Source organism: Hyla sarda, chromosome 3, assembly GCF_029499605.1.
Source record: "Hyla sarda isolate aHylSar1 chromosome 3, aHylSar1.hap1, whole genome shotgun sequence".
In the NCBI taxonomy this organism is placed as follows: domain Eukaryota; kingdom Metazoa; phylum Chordata; class Amphibia; order Anura; family Hylidae; genus Hyla; species Hyla sarda.
In genome coordinates this window covers 54,304,574-54,310,658 of record NC_079191.1, presented here as the reverse complement: position 1 = coordinate 54,310,658, position 6,085 = coordinate 54,304,574, and the positions used below count along the sequence as shown (strand labels likewise).

The window sequence follows — 6,085 nt, the reverse complement described above, 5'->3', positions numbered from 1 at the left end:
TGTTGTTGCAATTTATGCCAAGTGTTGTAAACTAAATTTCTCCCTATATGGAGATGCCAATGAAGAAGTTTTTTAATTTGTTATATCTTACTTTTTATTCTTTTAATATGCAAAACATATTTGATCTTCAAATGTGAATTTTCAGGGGCGTGTATGTGACTTGCTCACATCAAAGAGTCCATAGTGCTCGTGGAATGGCGGCTTCACAAGCTGTGGATGATGGTGTGGTTTTGCAACTGCTGCATATAGTCCTTTGCTTGCTGGAATCCAGTGATGGGTTCTTCTTTTGCAGCTGGTGGTCCCTCTTCCAACTTGACAAAATAATGGCAGTGTACCTTATCCATGATGACAAACCTACCACGGCCATGAATACGAATGCGTTTCAGGTAGGTGCCTTTACCGGAAAATGAGTCGGCTATGTAAAGGTTAGATTTATATTCGACATGGTGGTTTCTTACTGCTAGTTTGTCCAAATACCACATCTTGTCCATGCTGTACTTAATCTGACTGCGTCGAGGTTCATCAGGAGGCTGAGGGGGTAGACAACTCTGTTCTTCATCTCCCAGTTGCGTCTCTCCAGGGTGGTGGTGGATCCCGCATTGTGATAGGGAGGTGCTATCGGTTTACAGGCCTCGCCGGATCTGGCATACTGACCCCCATAGAGCCGCCGACAAGGATGCCGCCATCTTGGAGAATGTCTTCTCGCTTTACGACATGTTGTCACCGCTCACGTGGAACCAGTGTTGTGTCAAAAAACACCAATCATTCTGAGGAGTTGACATTTCTCATACAACACCGGGCAGAGGAGAGCTGTGTCTGCTGTGTGTGATATCTGTGTATAATACATGTATATGAATAAAGAAGTTTTTCAATCCTTTTTTTGATGCTGTTATTTTTCCTTACCTACTAGCTTAAATTATATTGGCTATAGGATGTGATTACTCTGTCTGTTAAATGCACTTTGTGTGATGCACTTCATGATTGCACTGTTAATGTTGCTATGTTCTTATTGTAGACTATAAACAGGTAAGCCCCTATGCACCTCCCTTGCACAAAGACAGACATTGGGAAAGCCGTAAAAGTGGGATGTCCTTGCTCAAGTCTGGCCTCTCTCACTTCTGCGAGAGGAAATCCTGTTTGGAGTGTGTCTAGGGAGCTAGAGGAGTGGGACAAAACTGAGTAGAGAAACCTCATTTCCTTGAGTATGCCTTAGACCTCCTGATAACACCTTTAGCTGAGAGCCCTTATGAAGTACTGCAATTAGTCAGCTCATCGACTGCACTGACCAATTCTAAAGGACAGAAAATGAGGATTATTCAAGTCATTGGAGAGTAGTTTATCAAGTACCCCACTGCAAGTCTAGGACTCTACAGGGCTACAGGCCGGGCCTAGTTATCTCAGTGGCTATTGAAACTACACCTCAAGCCATCTGCAACTAACAGAGACTCTTGAGGAGAAAATAAATGGTGAATGATCAGTTTATCCTTGGAGACAGTTCTAACAAAAGGGGGTTGTCCAACATTAATAACCCCTTTAACTCTCTTCAATGTTGGTTACATTTAGGAATGTTAAGATCTTATATTTTTAAGTGATTTTCCAAATGTACTGAAATAATAGTGAGCATTCTTTGATTCTCCATGTAATTCATGGCATTTTTTGTAATATGTTTTCATGTTGCTCAATGAATGTTCAGTCAATCACAATTTGAAGATGTGTTTCCTGCACAGAAAACAATCTATCAGCAATAAACACATGCAACGAAACTTGGCTTCATGCTTTGTCATCTCTTGATAAATGACTACAAGTTTGTGCTTACAAGTTTGTATCTGCATAGGAATATTTACCTCTTCCTCACCATTGAGGAAGGGGAAGGACCCCTCAAATTTTTCTTTACCTTAATATACCGTATATACTCGAGTATAGGCCGAGTTTTTCAGCACGATTTTTCGTGCTGAAAACACCCCCCTCGGCTTATACTCGAGTGAACTCCCCCACCCGCAGTGGTCTTCAACCTGCGGACCTCCAGAGGTTTCAAAACTACAACTCCCAGCAAGCCCGGGCAGCCATCGGCTGTCCGGGCTTGCTGGGAGTTGTAGTTTTGAAACCTCCGGAGGTCCGCAGGTTGAAGACCACTGCGGCCTTCAACATCATCCAGCCCCCTCTCACCCCCTTTAGTTCTGAGTACTCACCTCCGCTCGGCGCTGGTCCGATCCTGCAGGACTGTCCGGTGAGGAGGTGGTCCGGTGGGATACTGGTTCCGGGCTGCTATCTTCACCGGGGAGGCCTCTTCTAAGCGCTTCGGGCCCGGCCTCAGAATAGTCACGTTGCCGTGACAACGACGCAGAGGTGCGTTCATTGCCAACGTACTTCTGCGTCATTGTCAAGGCAACGCCTCTATTCCGGGCCGGAAGCGCGGAGAAGAGGCGCCCCCGGTGAAGATAGCAGCCCGGACCACCTCCCCACCGGACCACCTCCTCACCGGACAGCCCTGCAGGACCGGACCAGCGCCGAGCGGAGGTGAGTACTCAGAACTAAAGGGGGTGAGAGGGGGCTGGATGATGTTGAAGGCCGCAGTGGTCTTCAACCTGCGGACCTCCGGAGGTTTCAAAACTACAACTCCCAGCAAGCCCGGACAGCCGATGGCTGCCCGGGCTTGCTGGGAGTTGTAGTTTTGAAACCTCTGGAGGTCCGCAGGTTGAAGACCACTGAGGGCGAATGATGAGAAGAGGATGATGAAGGGGGGGTGTGGGGATGATGAAGGGGGGTGGGGATGATGAAGGGGGGGGTGTGGGATGATAAGGGGATGATGAAGGGGGGATGTGCGGGATGATAAGGGGATGATGAAGGGGGGATGTGTGGGATGATAAGGGGATGATGAAGGGGGGATGTGCGGGATGATAAGGGGATGATGAAGGGGGGATGTGTGGGATGATGACAAGGGGATGATGAAGGGGGGATGTGTGGGATGATAAGGGGATGATGAAGGGGGGATGTGTGGGATGATAAGAGGATGATGAAGGGGGGATGTGTGGGATGATGACAAGGGGATGATGATGAGGATGTTAATGACGGGTCTGGATGATGACAGGGGGGGATGAGGTATTTCCCACCCTAGGCTTATACTCGAGTCAATAACTTTTCCTGGGATTTTGGGTTGAAATTAGGGGTCTCGGCTTATACTCGGGTCGGCTTATACTCGAGTATATACGGGTACAACAGAATCTAACACTAAGGGGTGATTGCCTTTATAGTCTTATCTAAAAAAGATAACATATTCAAAGTATGAAGTTTCTGTGCAATGCAAAGTAAGTTTAGGTACATATAGTGCTCCTGTAGTAGCAGAGGATCCTCTGTTTCCCACAAACCGATGGCACAAGCACAAGGGTTTCAGGAATTATGAAGGCTTTGCAGGAATTGGCAAAGTGAAGACAGTGGAGGTATCACAAGTAACAAACATAAGCAAAGCTCAGAAAATGAGCCAGGAGAGGGGTACTCCGGTGGAAAACTATTTTTCAAAATCAACTGGGGCCAGAAAGTTAAATAGATTTGTAAATTACTTCTATTTAAAAATCTTAATCCCTCCAGTACTTATCAGCTGCTGTATACTGCAGAGGAAGTTCTTTTCTTTTTGAATTTTTCTTTTCTTTTCTATCTGACCACAGTGCTCTCTGCTGACACCTCTGTCCATTTCAGGAACTGTCAGGAGCAGGAGATGTTTGTTATGGGGATTTGTTCCTTCTCTGGTCAGTTCCTGACATGGACAGAGGTGTCAGCAGAGAGCACTGTGGTAAAACTGGAAAGAAATTCAAAAAGAAAAGAACTTCCTCTGTAGTATACAATAGCTGATAAGTACTGGAAGGATTAAGATTTTTAAATAAAGTCATTTACAAATCTGTTTAACTTTCTGACCCCAGTTGATTTAAAAAAATTGTTTTCTACCGGAGTACCCCTTTAAATCCATATAACCAAAGGTCACAGCAATTCAGGGCTGTTCCTGGTTTTGTTAATTACTTGATTAATAAGTCAATCTATGGAAATCAGGAGTTAAAAAATTATACTTTTTAAAATAATTCCATTCTTTATTTTGTATCTTTTGTTATTATGACTAAGCTAATGCTGCCGTATAATGGATTGTTAAATCTTATTTTTCATTTCAATTTCATAACAGATTTTTTTTTTATCCCCGATAGTGTTAGCTTTATAAAAAAAAAAAAAAAATTATCAAATTAAATTCTAATTTGCTTGTAAAGGTCAAGGTTCAATTTTAAAACAAACTCTTGTTCACGTCTTGGAGATATTTGTTCATGATAAAACTCACTATTATTTTTTCTTGCTAGGAACGTTTCAAAAATCGGGAAAAAGAAGGCAATTTTCTTTCCTTTTCCCTTGTAAAATAGAGCAAATTCTCCAAGAGACATCATTATTCACATCATTAAATATCATTACAGGAAATTTTAATCATAATCTTGAGCTTAATGGTATCATTACCAATAGGTGCTCTGATGTCCGAAGCTTTGAATATTAGGATCCTTTGTAAGGAAAATAATTAGAGATGAAGAAACGACTTTTTGTTGCCAGAAGCATCAATTAGATGTATTTTATCTGTTTATACCTCCTTGAGACTAAAACAGTTCTTACCATAATGAATGATAGTATAAAGGCAAATTGATACAACATAACCAGCAAATATCTAACATGTCACCAACCACTTAAAATATATGATTTGAAGGAATATTAAAAGGATTTAGTCTCTGCTACATTTATGGAAAATGATCATATACGTTAAGAAAATGATACTATCATTTGTACATGGCTGTGTTTTTTTAATACCCAACTGAAGTCTCATGGTTCATTCTACAAATTATTGCTATCATTGTTTGTAAAAACAAAAGGTTTTTCTGAAGAATTGTAACTGGCATTTATTTCCCCTAAGGGTAGGGCCACCCAAAGCATATACCCAGCATATTTCAAACCACGAAAAATCCGCTGGGCAGCAGGAAATACCGTATTTATCGGCATATAACACGCACTTTTTAGGCTAAAATTTTTAGCCTAAAGTCTGTGTGCATGTTATACGCCGATACACCCCCAGGAAAGGCAGGGGGAGAGAGGTTGCGCTGCCCGCTTCTCTCCCCCTGCCTTTCCTGGGGTCTAGAGCGCTGCTGTCGGCCCTTCTCACCCCCTGGTTATCGGCGCCGCTGCCCGTTCTGTCCCCCTGACTATCGGTGCCGGCGCCGATAGCCAGGGAGAGAGAAGCGGCGCCGACAGCCAGGGGGAGAGAAGGGGCAGCGGCACCCATTGCCCCCCATTTCCCGGTGGCATAATTACCTGAGTCCGGTCCGCGCTGCTCCAGGCCTCCGTCGTGCGTCCCCGGCGTCATTGCTATGCGCTGAACGGCGCGGCGCATGACGTCAGAGCACCGCGCCGTGCATAGCAACGACGCTGGGGACGCACGACGGAGGCCTGGAGCAGCGCGGACCCGACTCAGGTAATTATGCCACCAGGGATGGGGGAGGCAATGGGGCAGCGGCGCCGGCAATGGGTGCCGCTGCCCCTTCTCTCCCCCTGGCTGTCGGCGCCGCTTCTCTCCCCCTGGCTATCGCCGCCGGCACCGATAGTCAGGGGGACAGAACTGGCAGCGGCGCCGATAACCAGGGGGTGAGAAGGGCCGACAGCAGCGCTCTAGACCCCAGGAAAGGCAGGGGGAGGGAAGCGGGCAGCGACGGCCTCTCTCCCCCTGCCTTTCTTGGGGGTGTATCGGGGTATACACGCGCACACACGCACCCTCATTTTACCATGGATATTTGGGTAAAAAACTTTTTTTACCCAAATATCCTTGGTAAAATGAGGGTGAGTGTTATAGGCCGGTGCGTGGTATACCCCGATAAATACGGTAAGCTGTGCATTTTGCTGTGAGCAGACACCCAGGGTTTCTCAGTGCAGCCCTGTGTGTGCAATGAGGTTTGGAGGTGGGCCCGTGGGTCACAGTCATGTGGATGCACTTGGCCCACCTCCAATCTTTACTGCACACACAGGGCTGCAACAAGAAACCCTATGTGTCTGCTCAGAGCAAAATGCACAGCAC

The 6,085-nt window shown here is 45.7% G+C and overlaps 1 pseudogene; it reads right to left on the bottom strand.

Moving 5' to 3' along the window:
- Positions 1–203: 203 nt before the first annotated feature.
- Positions 204–903, bottom strand: LOC130361347 (39S ribosomal protein L22, mitochondrial-like; annotated as a pseudogene).
- Positions 904–6,085: the final 5,182 nt, after the last annotated feature.